Genomic DNA, 16,233 nt, shown 5'->3' with positions numbered 1-16,233 from the left:
TAACCCCCTGGTAGGATATAAACAATGACCTATCTTTCCTAAAGTCTTTGGTAACCGAGAGGTACCTAACCACACATCTCCTCACGTCTAATGTATGTAACTCTGCTTCTTTCTGGTTACTCGGATTAGGACAGAAGGAGGGTAGGACTACTTCCTGAAGTCTGTGGAAATGAGTAGCTACCTTAGGGAGATAGGCGGGATCAGGATAAAAATTACTCTATCATCCAGGATTTGCGTAAATAGCAAGGTCGTAGACAGGGCCTGAAAGTCACTAATCCTTCTAGCCGAGGTTAAAGCTATTAGCAGCGCTGTTTTAAGGGAGAGGGATATAAGGGTTTCTGATTCTATTGGCTCAAAAGGCGAACTAGTCAAGGCCTTTGGAACCAAATTTAGGTCCCAGGGAACCAAGTTGCTTTTGATGATGGGTCTAGATCTAAACGCTGCCTTAATGAACCGAGAAACCCAATAGTTGCCTGCCAGATCACAGCTATATAGGGTGCCTAAGGCAGAAACCTGAACTTTTAGGGTGCTGGTGGATAACCCTAGTTCAAGATCCTTTTGTAAAAACTCCAAAACCTTTCCTATTGGCGCCCCTTCATCAACTCTAGATCCAGAAAAAGACAAAAACTTCTTCCAAGTTCTGGCATAAATTCGAGTTGTAACAAGTTTTCTGCTATGCATTAGGGTAGCTACCAGATCTTGAGAAAACCTCTTCTGACTATCAGTGACCTTTTAAATTCCATACCGTCAAGTGGAGGCCAGATGTTTGAGGATGGACTAGTGGACCCTGGACGAGGAGATCCGGAACCTCGGGCAGGACCCAAGGATCAAAGATGGACATGCGCCTCAGGCATGAGAACCAGGGCCTCCTGGGCCAAAAGGGTCAGCAGAACACTCGCCTTGTCCTCCCTGATCTTTCTTATGACCATGGGAAGAAGAGCTAATGGGGGAAAGGCATAAGCCAGGGTGAAATCCCAAGGTATCAGGAGAGCATCCACTGCCATGGGATTTTCTCTTGGATTTAGGGAACAGGAGAGCCTTGTCTTCCGATTTAGTCTTGTGGCAAACAGGTCTACCACCGGAGGCCCCCATTTTCGGACTATTTGGGAGAAGATGTCTGGTTTTAATTCCCATTCTCCCTGCCTCAGAGGATAGCGGCTTAAGTAGACTGCTCTTGTATTTTCTTTTCCCCTTATATGGAGGGCCGTTAAGGAAAGGAGATGACATTCCGTGATTTGAAAGAGATGATCCGTCACTCTCATCAGTGATCTTGATCATGTACCCCGATGGTGGTTCACGTATGCTACCGCAACTCTATTATCCGAAAGGATCTTTACATTCTGACCTTGGAGGAAAACTAAGAAATTATTAACTGCCTTGTCTACCGCCAGCAGTTTTTGCGTTGGAGGAGAGACCTTTTTCATTATTTGACCAGGTCCCCTGAGCTACCATATCCCCCAGATGGGCTCCCGACCCACTGGGACTTGCATCGGTGGTAATTGTTCTAGTGGTTCTAAGTACCCAGGGAACCCCTTGGGATAGGTTTGCCTCATCCTCCCACCACTGTAAGGACTTTACTAAACGGGTTGACATCTTTCCTTCCAGGTGTCCCTTAAGCGAAACTGCATTATATAGCACATCCCACTGTAGAACCCTGGAGTGGTATTGTGCCCACAGAACCTCTGGGAAACATGATGTCAGGGTACCCAACAGGGACATTGCTGCTCTAAGGGACATGACCGGATTTGTTACGGCATTTTTCACCTGATTCCTTATCTTTTGATTTTTGGCTTCGGGGAGGTAACATTCTTGAGAATCTGAATCAAGCATAATTTCTAAAAACTGCTGAACTTTTGAGGGCACTAACCTAGATTTTTCAAAATTTAGCACCCAGCCCAGATTCTCTAAGATGGTGATCACCTCTTTTAGGTGTTTATTACATTGGAAGGCAGAATTTCCAACCACCAAGAAATCATCCAGATAAGGGATACTCAAAATATCACGTTCCCTGACATGAGCTATGACCTCCGCTATAATTTTAGTAAATACCCAGGGGGCTATGGCCAGACCAAACGGCAGGGCCCTATACTGTAAATGCTTGATTTCCCCATTCATGACCAAGGCCACCCTAAGGCATTCTGGTGTTCCTCATGGATAGGAACATGGTAATAGGCATCTTTTAAATCTAATACTACCAAGTAACAGACTGAAAACAGCAATTTTATTGTTGAATTAACAGACTCCATCTTAAAGGTGTGAAATATCAAGAACTTATTAAGAGCTTTTAAGTTAATGATACAACTGAAGGAGCCATCCGGCTTAGAGAGCAGGAAGACTGACGGCTACAGCAAGGCCCGGGAGCGCCGCTCTACTCCACTAGACCACCACTGCCTGACCCACCTCTCCAGGGACACAGAAACGAGTCAGATATCCACCACAAGATCCCTGTGACCCCATATCTACTGGGAACTCCTTTTCCTTGATCCATTTACTATGCTCTAGCACGCCCTCGAACCGCATAACAATAGCGACGTAATAATTAAGGCCATATGAGAGGCCGAAACGTCTACTGTCGCCCTGAAACTCGGTTTGATTGTTTAATTCTGTCTCACTTTGTCCACAATAAATGAACTTTGCATTCAATTGAGTGTTCGATGAAATAATTCTTAAAATGTTTTGCCCAGGCAGGCAAGAAGCCCAACAGCCTCCCCCCTACCTGGGGTACGAGTCATTGGCTCGGCTTCCGGGGTCCCCGAGTAGAAGAAGAACCGAACAAAAGCCCTCTCCCTTTTGACTTGCAGTCTTCCCATTTATCCTGATCTCTCTGCGGTCTTTTACGTACAAATCTTCTTTTATGAAATGAACATTAATAAGCAGGCATGGATAGGCTAGGGAACCCTTTTTCCGTGTCTCTTGCCTTATCCAAGATTTCATCCAGAACTGGTCCAAAGAGATGTTCCCCCTCACATGGTATAGAGCACAGTCTCGTTCTGGCCTGGATATCTCCCAGCCAACACTTAAAGCTACAGGGCTCTACGGGCTGCGTTGGAAATGGCACCCGACCTTTCTGCCAACCTAACCGAGTCCGTAGACGCGTCCGCTGCTGCGCCCTGCATGAGTGGGACGTTGGACAATATCTTTCTGGATGTGTTATTTTTTAGGTGGGATTCAAGCTGTTCCAGCCACATCATCAAGGACCTGGCCGTACAAGTTACAGCAACTGCCGGCTTTAAAGCCGCAGCAGTTGTTTCCCAGGTCCCTTTGAGAAACGTATCAGCTTTTCTGTCCAAAGGCCCCCATATCATTAAAGGCGAGAAATTACTTTCTAGATGCCTTTGTTATAGCTACTTCTAGCTTTGGGGCTTTCTCCCAGGAGGAATAGGCTGAGTCCTCAAAGGGGTATTTCCTTTTAAAGAAAGGGGGGAGAGAGCCCTTTCTCTCCAGTCTTTCCCATTCCCTATGTATCAGATCCTGGAGTCTATCATTAATCGGAAAACACCTTCGTTTTCTTTGTCCAAGTCCCCTGAACATAACATCCTGGACAGATTTTTCTGGTCTGGTATCCATAATGCCCATAATTGAGCGGACCGCTTTTACCAGACCGTCAATTTCATTTAGCGGGAAACGATGTTGACCTGTACCACTGTCTGAGGATATAGACGAGGAAGAAGATGAATCATCTGAGTCCACCTTATAGGCCGATGAGAGGGAGACGTCAGGGGCCGGGGAGACCTCACAATCTGTATTCTCCTTTCTCTTAAATTTTTTAGAGAGGACTTTGCTGATCTCTGATTTGACTAGGGTTTTTAACCCTGAGGCGAAACTAGGGGTCTCGTCTGCCAAAGTCTGGTTAATACAGGATTGGCACAGTCTTTTGGGATAGGAGTCCACCAATAAGGCCTTACATAATGCACATTCCTTGTGCTTGGAGGTACACTTCTTCCCCTATTAATAGATAAGAAGAAGGGACACTCTATTACTAAGGGAACTTTCTCAAAGATCACTTACCCAGACGGCTCAAAGGGCTGGTACCAGTTTGGAGGAAGAACCTTTCTCAGCCAGAGGATCATCCCTGGAGGCTGCAGATTCATCCATCCTGCTGGAGCTACGATGGCTGGACCTGGTCGCAGATCCTCGCCTTCCTGAGGTTCGGGAGTTACCGGTATCTCGAGGGGGTCGTGTCTCCTGGGGCTCCTCAAGCAGCCGCTGAGATGGTGAAAGTGGTGGCTGCTGAATTTGCTACTGCTGTTGCTGCTCACTTTGACTCTATTTTATGACAGAGCCAGAAGTAGCTGGGAAGAGCTGGAGCAACGGTGCCTAGATGCTTATATAGCAGCAGCTGCTCCACTTTTTTTTTTATATTCCTCCTAATGTCAGGTGCGACTGCCCCCCTGGGTTATTGCAGGGCTCCCTTCGGCATCTGCACACACGTGGCCGGAACTTCCTTGTCCGGTCAAATGACTGCCAGGGTGCACAACAGCGTCATCATGCCGCACCCCCTGCTACATAGAGAGACCGGAAGCGTGCGGCCCCACTGTATCATGCGGTGCTGAAGCCGCAACCTCCCACAGGGACGCCGCTCCTGGCTAGCGCCAGAGCGATGCTAGAGCAGCCCACCCTAGACAGAGTCACTGCTTCCCCTTACCATCCGGCGCCAGTACGATGTTGGGGTTGCCAACCCCAGACAGGGGCGCAGCTCCCACTACCATCCAGCTCCAGTACGATGTTGGGGCTGCCAACCCCAGACAGGGGCGCAGCTCCCGCTGCCATCCAGCGCCAGTACGATGTTGGGGCTGCCAACCCCAGACAGGGGCGCAGCTCCTGCTGCCATCTGGCGACAGTGCGATGCTGGGGCTGCCAGCCCCAGGCAGGGGTGCCGCTCTACAGCAGTTCCTCTACTGATGCAGAGTGATGCTGGAGCTGCCGACCCCAGGCAGGGGCGCCGCTTGACAGATTGCTTCTTCAGAATCTGGACATCTTCAACAGGTAAGCCTGTCACAGGCGCCGTCCGCCAAGGACAGGAAACCAAACTGAGGCGAGAGAGAGGTGCCGCCCCTTTTAAACCTGTAGGTTTCCAGTCCTTGGTGGGCGGATCCCCTCTCTCGTGGTGCTGTCATGGTCGACCAATAAAACCTAATTTTTCATGTTTTGTTTTCACATTGTTTTAATTCCTATGAAGCACCTCAAGAGTTAACAAACTTCCTTAATGTGGTTTTGAAGGGTGCAGTTTTTAAAATAGGGTCCCTAATAAAATAGGTTTTCTAAATTTTGGTGGAAAAAATTAAAAAAGTTGCTGCTAATCTTTTAACTCTTTTACATTTCTAACAAAAAAACAATGTTTAAAAAATGATGCTGATGTAAAGTAGACATGTTGCAAATGTTATTTATTAATTATTTTTATTGGTATAACTATCTGTTGTAGGGGCATAAAAATTCAAAGTTCAAAAATTGCAAAATTTTCATCAAATTTCCAATTTTTTCCTAAATTAATGCAAACCATATTGACCTAAATTTACCACTAATATGAAACACAAGGTGTCACGAAAAAACAGTCTCAGAATCACTGGGATATGTTGAAGTGTTGCAGGTTTATGACCTCAAAGTAACACTCGTCAGAATTGAAAAATTTTGCTTGGTCAGCAAGGTGAAAATAGGATTCCGCGGTAAGGGACTAAATAGTATTTTGGACATGTGCTAGCTGCAAAAGTGTGGCAATTCACAGTATTAGGCCATGGCCCCACTATCAGTATTTGGTCAGTATTTTTTGTCAGGAGTGGGAGCCAAAACCAGAAGTGGGTGATAAATGCAGAATTGATGACTTGTTTCTATTATACGTTTTCTCTGGATTGTTCCTCACCTGGTTTTGGCTCCCACTCCTGAGAAAAAATACTGACCGAATACTGACATTGGGGCTGTGGCATTAGGCCTCGTTCCGATGTCTATGTTTCACATACGAGGTCTATCCATGGTTTACGTGGATAGAACACGTACCCATTAAAGTCAATGGGGCTGTTCACATGTCCATGTTTTTTTGCGGACTGTGTCAGTGGAAAAATCACATAGGCAGTTCTGATTTTTATTGGGATCATGGATGAAAGTGCTTATACAAGTCTATGGCTCCTTGTAAAACTTTGACAGCCCATGGATGGTATTAGTGTACAATAAGTACATGATTAAAGTAGTTGTCTGGTCTAAAACTACAAGTCTGCATTCACTCTATGCAATTGCAGACTTGAGAATCCTCACATCGCGTGCACAGCATTCTTTAAGGACTCTCAGGTGCCAGCGCTGAGAGAGGAGGGGGCGTGACTGCAAGTATGCAATCTGCATACATGCAGTCACGTGCCAACTAGACTGTGTCTTGCCTCGCTCAATGCAAGTATATTGAGCGAGGTTGAATACAGACTTGTCGAAATGTGGCAGGAAGTATGCAAATCGCTGCTGGCCCTTGCACCAGAGAATCCTCACAGTGTGCAGTGTGCTCGATGTGAGTATTCACAAGTCTGTTAAATAGCTCAAACCTCTGTATTAACCTAACAGATAAATTTCCTTTAAGTAGTAATTAAAGCACAAATATAGCATGGAGGATACCTTATAAAACATAACTTTTATTAATATCAGTAAAATAAATCTAAAGAGGGGAATAACCACTCCTCACCTCTATTATAGAGCCAACAGACTGATAAACAAGACCCCTTAACTAAGTCTGAATACCTTTTCAACACTCAATAAATACCACTATATAAAATGTCGTAGTGCATAAATCATGACAAAGACATGTGTAGATTTCACCCAAAATGGCTGTAAGGGAGTCCAGGAAATAGCAAAGAAATCGCAAACTGGATATAATTTTTCTACCCTGTTGTTGTCATGCCAGGTGTGAGTGCAACACAGAGGGGAAAAGGAAAGGGAGCCCAGACACTAGGGAAAGGGGGAAGAGGTGACCTCCTAATCTGAACTAGCGTCACCCTGTCTCCCCCTAAAGTCCCTATACAGCCTCCACAGTTCTCGCCGATCACGTGCCTCACCCTACTATTCCTGGCATAAGGCATAGTCAACCAGCATGGCTACCACAGCATCTTGCAGCGGCATGCTATTCCATCCGGTTTGCGTTTAGGTGGATCATCATTTATTTTTCAACAGGACAATGACCCCAAATACACCTCCAGGCTGTGTAAGGGCTATTTGACCAAGAGGGAGAGTGATGGGGTGCTACGCCAGATGACCTGGCCTCCACAGTCACCAGACCTGAACCCAATCGAGATGGTTTGGGGTGAGCAGGACCGCAGAGTGAAGGAAAAAGGGCCAACAAGTGCTAAGCATCTCTGGGAACTCCTTCAAGATTGTTGGAAGAGCATTTCCGGTGACTACCTCTTGAAGCTCATCAAGAGAATGCCAAGAGTGTGCAAAGCAGTTATCAAAGCAAAAGGTGGCTACTTTTAAGAACCTAGAATATAAGACATATTTTCAGTTGTTTCACACTTTTTTGTTAAGTATATAATTCCACATGTGTTAATTCATAGTTTTGATGCCTTCAGTGTGAATGCACAATTTTCATAGTCAAGAAAATACAGAAAAATCTTTAAATGAGAAGGTGTGTCCAAACTTTTGGGCTGTACTGTATATCCGGTTTACTATTTCTTGGACTCTTTTTCCTGGACCCTGGACTCCCTTACAGCCATTTTGGGTGAGATCTAAACAAGTCTTTGGCGGTTGTTTTAATCAGGTAACAGTCCTTCTAAGGACTAATTATTATGCATATTAAGTCTGCTGATAGCAGTAGTTAGGCAGGCAGAGTTTGTGGAGCAGAATAGGGTGCATTGCATGTTTTTTTCTGTCTGTTACTCATATCCATAGCCCTAGATATCAGGGCAAATAATCTTTTTGCTCTTAATCCTGATTATTTTGTTGAAAAGCAATATACAGTTAGGTCCATATATATTTGGACAGAGACAACATTTTTCTAATTTTGGTTCTAGTCATTACCACAATGAATTTTAAACAAAACAATTCAGATGCAGTTGAAGTTCAGACTTTCAGCTTTCATTTGAGGGTATCCACATTAAAATTGGATGAAGGGTTTAGGAGTTTCAGCTCCTTAACATGTGCCACCCTGTTTTTAAAGGGACCAAAAGTAATTGGACAGATTAAATAATAGTAAGTAAAATGTTAATTTCTAGTACTTGGTTGAAAACCCTTTGTTGGCAATGACTGCCTGAAGTCTTGAACTCATGGACATCACCAGACGCTGTGTTTCCTCCTTTTTGATGCTCTGCCAGGCCTTCACTGCGGTGGTTTTCAGTTGCTGTTTGTTTGTGGGCCTTTCTGTCTGAAGTTTAGTCTTTAACAAGTGAAATGCATGCTCAATTGGGTTGAGATCAGGTGACTGACTTGGCCATTCAAGAATATTCCACTTCTTTGCTTTAATAAACTCCTGGGTTGCTTTGGCTTTATGTTTTGGGTCATTGTCCATCTGTAGTATGAAACGACGACCAATCAGTTTGGCTGCATTTGGCTGGATCTGAGCACACCGTATGGCTCTGAATACATAAGAATTCATTTGGCTGCTTCTGTCCTGTGTCACATCAACAATAAACACTAGTGAACCAGGGCCACTGGCAGTCATGCATGCCCAAGCCATCACACTGCCTCCGCCGTGTTTTACAGATGATGTGGTATGCTTTGGATCATGAGCTGTACCACGCCTTCGCCATACTTTTCTCTTTCCATCATTCTGGTAGAGGTTGATCTTGGTTTCATCTGTCCAAAGAATGTTCTTCCAGAACTGTACTGGCTTTTTTAGATGTTTTTTTAGCAAAGTCCAGTCTAGCCTTTTTATTCTTGATGCTTATGAGTGGCTTGCACCATTCAGTGAACCCTTTGTATTTACTTTCATGCAGTCTTCTCTTTATGGTAGATTTGGATATTGATACGTCTACCTGCTGGAGAGTGTTGTTCACTTGGTTGGCTGTTGTGAAGGGGTTTCTCTTCACCATGGAGATTATTCTGCGATCATCCACCACTGTTGTCTTCCGTGGGCACCCAGGTCTTTTTGCATTGATGTGTTCACCAGTGCTTTCTTTCTTTCTCAGGATGTACCAAACTGTAGATTTTGCCACTCCTAATATTGTAGCAATTTCTCGGATGTTTTTTTTTCGTTTTTGCAGCTTAAGGATGGCTTGTTTCACCTGCATTGAGAGCTCCTTTGACCGCATGTTTACTTCACAGCAAAACCTTCCAAATGCAAGCACCACACCTCAAATCAACTCCAGGCCTTTTATCTGCTTAATTGAGAATGACATAACAAAGGGATTGCCCACACCTGTCCATGAAATAGCCTTGGAGTCAATTGTCCAATTACTTTTGGTCCCTTTAAAAACAGGGTGGCACATGTTAAGGAGCTGAAACTCCTAAACTCTTCATCCAATTTTAATTTGGATACCCTCAAATGAAAGCTGAAAGTCTGAACTTCAACTGCATCTGAATTGTTTTGTTTAAAATTCATTGTGGTAATGTCTAGAACCAAAATTAGAAAAATGTTGTCTCTGTCCAAATATATATGGACCTAACTGTAATACACCATTTATTCTGCTCCAGTTGCTTGTTAGCAGCATACAGCCAGGTTTGCTTGATTTTAATAGCATTGCTGTATTGTGGAAGCAGAGAAACTTGTCCATCATCAGACGAGATACTATATTACTGCGGTAATAATCCTGACATTTTTGGGAACGTGACAAATATTATACTCCATTTAAAGTCTGCCAGTTGTGTGTTCAAACCTATTCACACTTGGTCGCTGATCAATACCATATCTACTGTATTAGACCATTGCCTAAAACCGTGGTCATCAAACGTGATCAGATATTACTGCGGTAATAATCCTGACATTTTTGGGAACGTGACAAATATTATACTCCATTGAAAATGGGCAAGGTGCGTGGCAAGGGACGAGGAAATGGACGTGATGGTGATGGTGCATGCAGAGGCCGAGGCCGTGGGCAAGCTGAAATTGTGCCTGCTGAGGGAGCACAACAAGCACCCACATCATGTCGCCCTACCTTCTTGTCCCACTTGATAGTGGGCCGCAGAGCACTACTCTTAAAGCTCGACCAGTATGAAAAAGTTGGAAGCATTATCTGCTATCCAACCAACAATCAGTTTGCCACCACCACCACCCTGTCTTCCACATGGTCCAGTCGACAGCCATAATTAGCATCACTATCCTGCTTCTCTGTCTTCTGAAATGCTCGCTGCTCACAATTAAAGAGGAGGCATTGCAGGCAGAGCACGATGAGATTGACCAAGGAACCATACAGGGCGATACAGCCCAGCCTCATCTCATCTCAATGCGGATTGGGTGATAATGAGGAGGAGGAAGAGGAGGAGGAACAGGAGCTGGTTTCCTGCGCTACTGACGGTACTACCCACACAACATTCATAATGTCTGTTCAGCGTGGATGGCCTGAGGAGAGGGAGAAGAGGAGGAGGATCAGGAAGAGGATAAGGAAGAGGAGAGCATGGACAGTTGTCCTCTTGGTGGGGACAGGGAAGTCTTGGCTGTTGGCAGTCTGGCACACATGGCTGACTTTATGTTCGCTGCTTTCCCCGTGACCCTCGCGTTGTACGCATTTTGGCCGACAAAAATTACTGGTTGGTCACACTTCTAGACCCACGCTACGAGGAGAACTTTCTATCTCTCCTTCCCGTGGGGGAGAGGCCTAATAAAATGTTGCAGTACGAGAAGGCCCTTGTTGAAGAATTGTTTAAAAAAAATTCACAGCTGACAACGCTGGCGGTAGAGGTCACAGTTCCTTGGACAACCAAGGCGTACAGGCGAGGGAGACACAAACCAGATACAGTAGAGGCAGGGGATCACTGTTAAAGGTTTGGGACAGTTTTCTCAGACCCTCCCAGCACCCAGGCCCTGATGCGCAGGGTACTCTGACAAGGAGGGAAAATTTTTAGAAGATGCTGAAGGAGTACCTTGCTAACTGTACCAGCGTCCTCCGTGATTCCTCTGTGCCTCATAACTATTGGTTATCCAAGCTGGACACATGGCATGAACTAGCTCTCTACGCCTTGGAGGTCCTGGCCTGTCCTGCTGCTAGCTTTTTGTCAGAGCGGGTTTTTAGTGTCGCCGGTGGAATTATAACTGATAGGCGCATCCACTTGTCATCTGAAAATGCTGACAGGCTGACTCTTATCAAAATAACCACGGGGTGGATTGGATCAGACTTCTCGACATCACCGGATGATAGCAGCGGAACATAAAGTCAAATACAGTGTTTTTTTTTTTTGGGGGGGGGGGGGGCCTATTCCCATGCACGCCTTTACACTCAGATATGGGTTTACGCATCACCCTCCTCCTCCTTCTCCTCCACCACATCAACAGGGTGACCATCATGCAACACCCACATAATTTTTTTGTAACAGTGTTTATGATGCCCGTTGGAACTATTTTAGAGGCCTACCTCTAACATTCTGTATGTTCATGTATACCCCTCAGGGGTAAATGTTTTTCAGCCCATGCACTTAGTGCATAGGCATTACCAGTATTAGAGACCCACTGCATTATAATGGGAACATTTTTTTTAATGAGGCCCTCCTCTACATCTCTTCAAAGGGGTATTGTACTGCGTCCTAATTTTTGGCAGCCCTAGGAGACCCACTCACATGTTGTATATTTCAGTACCAGATGGCCCTTGTTGAAGAATTATTAAAAAAAAAAAACATCTGACAACGCTGGCGGCAGAGTGTCTTTGACAACTAAGGATTACAGGCGAGGGAGAAATAAAGCATATCCAGCAGAGGCAGTGGAACGCTGTCAAAGGTCTGGGACTGTTTTCTTAGACCCTCCCAGCGCCCAGGTCCTGATGCACGGGTTACTCTGACAAGGAGGGAAAAGTTTTGAAAGATGCTGAATGACTACCTTGGCGACTGTACCAGACCAGCGTCCTCCATGATTCCTCTGTGCCTTACAACTATTGGATATCCAAGCTGGGCACATGGCATGAACTGTCTCTCTACGCCTTGGAGGTCCTGGCAGCTAGCATTTTGTCAGAGATAGTTTTTAGTGCCACTTGGCATTATAACATATACTCAATAACAGTATAGGGGAGCCACTCCTTAATAATGGGAAGGCCAATTCAAATCGATTCTATATTCTACAATATTACTTCTCTTATCTGAAATTCGTTTACAGGTGAGCTATCACAGTATGGATAGTGTAGTACACCAATCCAGCCAGGTATTATTGCCTTATACTGTGTACTGCTGCTGCTGCAAAAAATTCTTTAAATCTATTCTATTTCCGATTGATACAGCTGTTAGCTGCATTTACAATAGGGACAGGTACAAGGTATCATCAGTTGGAGATGAGTGTTGTTCATTGTCGTTGAATACATCTGTTCCACAGTGCATTACTTGATTGATACTTTCCATACACTCGTTAACAGATTCATAATTTTTGACTGTGATCTGTAATTAGAAATTCATGAAAGCAGACAGGGTAACTTGCATTCCTTCACAGTTTGGTGGTACAACGTACCAAACATACCTCTTCGGAGGTGGTTAAATTCGATTTTTTTTATTGTACTATATTACCTCTTCTATTCATGAAAAATACAGATAGAAGATGTACGTAACTCACACTCAGGGGTGGATTAAGAGTAGCCAGGGCCCTGATCAGTTTAGAAGGCATGCCCCCCCCCAAGGTACCCAATGGATCACGTGACATGTCACTTGATCCCTTTTTGATAGATCATGTGATAGGTCATGTGAGTAACACACAGGTGCTCTGGTGCAGATCTGTAGATGGAAAAAGACAGATAGTGGCGTGCGTAGCGCACCGCGCAAATGTTTCCCTTGTATACAGCACTATACATAGCACAGCACTATATAAAATAGAGCAGGGCTGGGAGATTCATTTTCCCGAGGGGCCACATGAGAGACCATGACTGTTCTGGAGGCCGAAGCATAGACTGAAATTAATTCTGCTCAATATTAATATTAACTTATTAATTATAATAATTTTAAATTTAATTGCATGACTTAATATTGAGCACAATTAAGTATGCGGACATCCCCCTATATACAGTATGAGTCCCCACATAGCTCCCTATATCCAGTATAAGCCACCACATAGCTCCCTATATCCAGTATGGGAGTAAATATAACTCCCTATATAGAGTGTGAGGCCGCACGTAGCTCCCTATATACAGTGTGAGGCTGCATGCAGCTCCCTAGATACAGTGTGAGGCAGCACGCAGCTCCCTATATACACTATGAGGCCGCACACAGCTCCCTATATACAGTGTGAGGCCGCACGCAGCTCCCTATATACAGTGTGAGGCCACACGCAACTCCCTATATACAGTGTGAGGCCGCACGCAGCTCCCTATATACATATTGAGGCGGCACACAGCTCCCTATATACAGTGTAAAGCCGTACGCAGCTCCCTATATACAGTGTGAAGCCGCATGCAGCTCCCTATATACACCGTGAGGCCGCAAGCAGCTCCCTATATACACTGTGAGGCTGCACGCAGCTCCCTATGTACACTGAGGCTGCAACGCAGCTCACTATATACACTATGAAGCGGCACGCAGCTCCTTATATACAGTGTGAGGCCGCACGCAGCTCCCTAGATACAGTGTGAGGCCGCATGCAGCTCCCTATATACAGTGTGAGGCCGCCGCAGCTCCTTATATACAGTGTGAGGCCGCACGCAGCTCCCTATATACAGTGTGAGGCCACACGCAGCTCCCTATATACAGTGTGAGGCCGCACGCAGCTCCCTATATACACTATGAGGCCGCACACAGCTCCCTATATACAGTGTGAGGCCGCACGCAGCTCCCTATATACACTATGAGGCCGCACACAGCTCCCTATATACAGTGTGAGGCCGCACGCAGCTCCCTATATACAGTGTGAGGCCGCACGCAGCTCCCTATATACAGTGTGAGGCCACACGCAACTCCCTATATACAGTGTGAGGCCGCACGCAGCTCCCTATATACATATTGAGGCGGCACACAGCTCCCTATATACAGTGTAAAGCCGTACGCAGCTCCCTATATACAGTGTGAAGCCGCATGCAGCTCCCTATATACACCGTGAGGCCGCAAGCAGCTCCCTATATACACTGTGAGGCTGCACGCAGCTCCCTATGTACACTGAGGCTGCAACGCAGCTCACTATATACACTATGAAGCGGCACGCAGCTCCTTATATACAGTGTGAGGCCGCACGCAGCTCCCTAGATACAGTGTGAGGCCGCATGCAGCTCCCTATATACAGTGTGAGGCCGCCGCAGCTCCTTATATACAGTGTGAGGCCGCACGCAGCTCCCTATATACAGTGTGAGGCCACACGCAGCTCCTTATATACACTGAGGCCGAACGCAGCTCCCTATATATACACTATGAGGCCGCACACAGCTCCCTATATATACACACACACATATATATACACACATACATACACGCACACATCTACAAATACACACAATTCAACATGCATAGATATATTCACATACAGTATATACACACAAGCATACATTAGCAGATATATACAACCTCAGCTACATACAATACATTTTGGATGCTTTTACAGCCCTTGATTGGAGCATCCAGACACATAGTGCTCACCTGCTGGGAGGCTTGCCTCTGGTCCGGGCTGGCCCACACTCCTAGATCCTGTTCTTCAAGTCTCCCTCGCTTCGTGACATGGAGGCTGGCGGACACGACCGCGCATAGCGGGGTGCGTCATGTGGCTGTGTCTGCTATACCATGGTGCGCCGGCCGAGCACAGCAGCACGCAGAAGTACAGTGCCGGCCAACAGCTGCTAAGACTGCAGGCCCCTCAGTTGGTTGGGGACCAGTTCAGCTCTCCTCTGCTCTGCACAGTTAAGTGCTGTAGTCATAAGCGGTCCGGGGCTCAGGCAAAGAAGTCCCCGGATTTACAGCGACACCACTTGCGCCACCCATGGCGGTGCACAAAACATGATAGTGAGGGCAATGTGGCCATGGGCCCCCCGGGAGTCCAGGGCGGTAGCCCAGATTGCCCTCATTATAATCCGCCTATGCTCACAGTTGTCTGAATGAGGCCTGAGTGTAGCTTTTGCAGCCATACAGTAAAAAATTCTGCCCTTTTGTATAAACCTTATATGTGCTCAACCTTTAGCCCCATGTTTTATAGGATCGCGAGTACTCCTTGATGTCTTATATACAGTAATTAATATTTTTGTAATTTATAATTCAAGGGAAGAGGGCTTTACATTATATATAATTTACATCAATTTGCCTTCAGCGTTTCAACAAAAAAATCTATAGATTTGAAAACAAAAATTGAAAAAAAGTCAATAATAGGATTAAAATTCCTGCTGTTTTACACAAGCTGGATTAGTCACACAGGTTTTAAAGAGCCCATATCCAAAATGTACAATGCTATATAGACAACATCATATCTGGGAATACATGTTAATAAAGTTATGTGGATTTTGCACCTTTTTGAAAAAGATTAAAAATTGGAAGCTTTTTTTGGGGGTACTTCTAAAGTAGAACTGTTACGAAATTGATTCAGTAACAGTACATAAAAACATAAAAAGAGAAATATAAAAATATTTAGAATAAAATATGAATGTATCAAAAGCTTTATATAAAGGAGATCGGAACATCACTTTTCTATACACACACATGAAGTTCAAGAAGAAAAAAACAGTCAAAAAGAGTTAAATCATCTTGCCCTTCCCCCGTGAACCAGGCGTGTAAACCTCACTATACAAATTGCAAAAGTTTTATACCTAATATAATATAGCGCAGGATTTTGTCATATCATTGTATGTAGAGGTAATGTATCTATAGGTAACAGAACGGCGGGAAGGTGATCTATGAAAAAGGGAGAAAAGTAACTTTACCTTTTGTTCTCAGTTTCCTCCATTCCCACATTCCTGTTCTTATCTGAGACACTGGGAGTAAGAACACATTCCAGCCTGACAGATTGCAGAGAACCTAGCCCTGTGCATTATGGGATTAGTCAGTGCACTCCGAGCACACACACAAAAATAGAAATATATACAATTGTATGTCCCATATATGAATGCAATATATAAAAGCATAAAATATTTATATATACGTATTCTAATATATGCAAATTTTTATATTATATATTAAATTATATTTATATACACTGTGTGCAGAATTATTAGACGACTTTGTACTTTGACTATA

General features: G+C 44.8%; 1 protein-coding gene across 1 annotated transcript in view; it reads right to left on the bottom strand.

The window, feature by feature from the left end:
- The window catches only part of TMEM98 (transmembrane protein 98), a 119,507-nt gene extending 103,478 nt beyond the window's left edge, over positions 1 to 16,029 (bottom strand). Inside the window, exon 1 of the mRNA XM_073683297.1 lies at positions 15,921 to 16,029. The gene's annotated coding sequence lies outside the window, so the exon portion shown is untranslated. The remainder of the gene's footprint in view (positions 1 to 15,920) is intronic.
- Between the last annotated feature and the right edge of the window lie 204 nt (positions 16,030 to 16,233).

This window comes from Phyllobates terribilis, unplaced genomic scaffold (genome assembly GCF_046119375.1).
Source record: "Phyllobates terribilis strain yellow unplaced genomic scaffold, ASM4611937v1 Scaffold_5__5_contigs__length_657084704, whole genome shotgun sequence".
NCBI classification, from domain to species: domain Eukaryota; kingdom Metazoa; phylum Chordata; class Amphibia; order Anura; family Dendrobatidae; genus Phyllobates; species Phyllobates terribilis.
The sequence above is the reverse complement of the archived record's forward strand: the minus strand, read 5'-3'. Positions and strand labels throughout refer to the sequence as shown.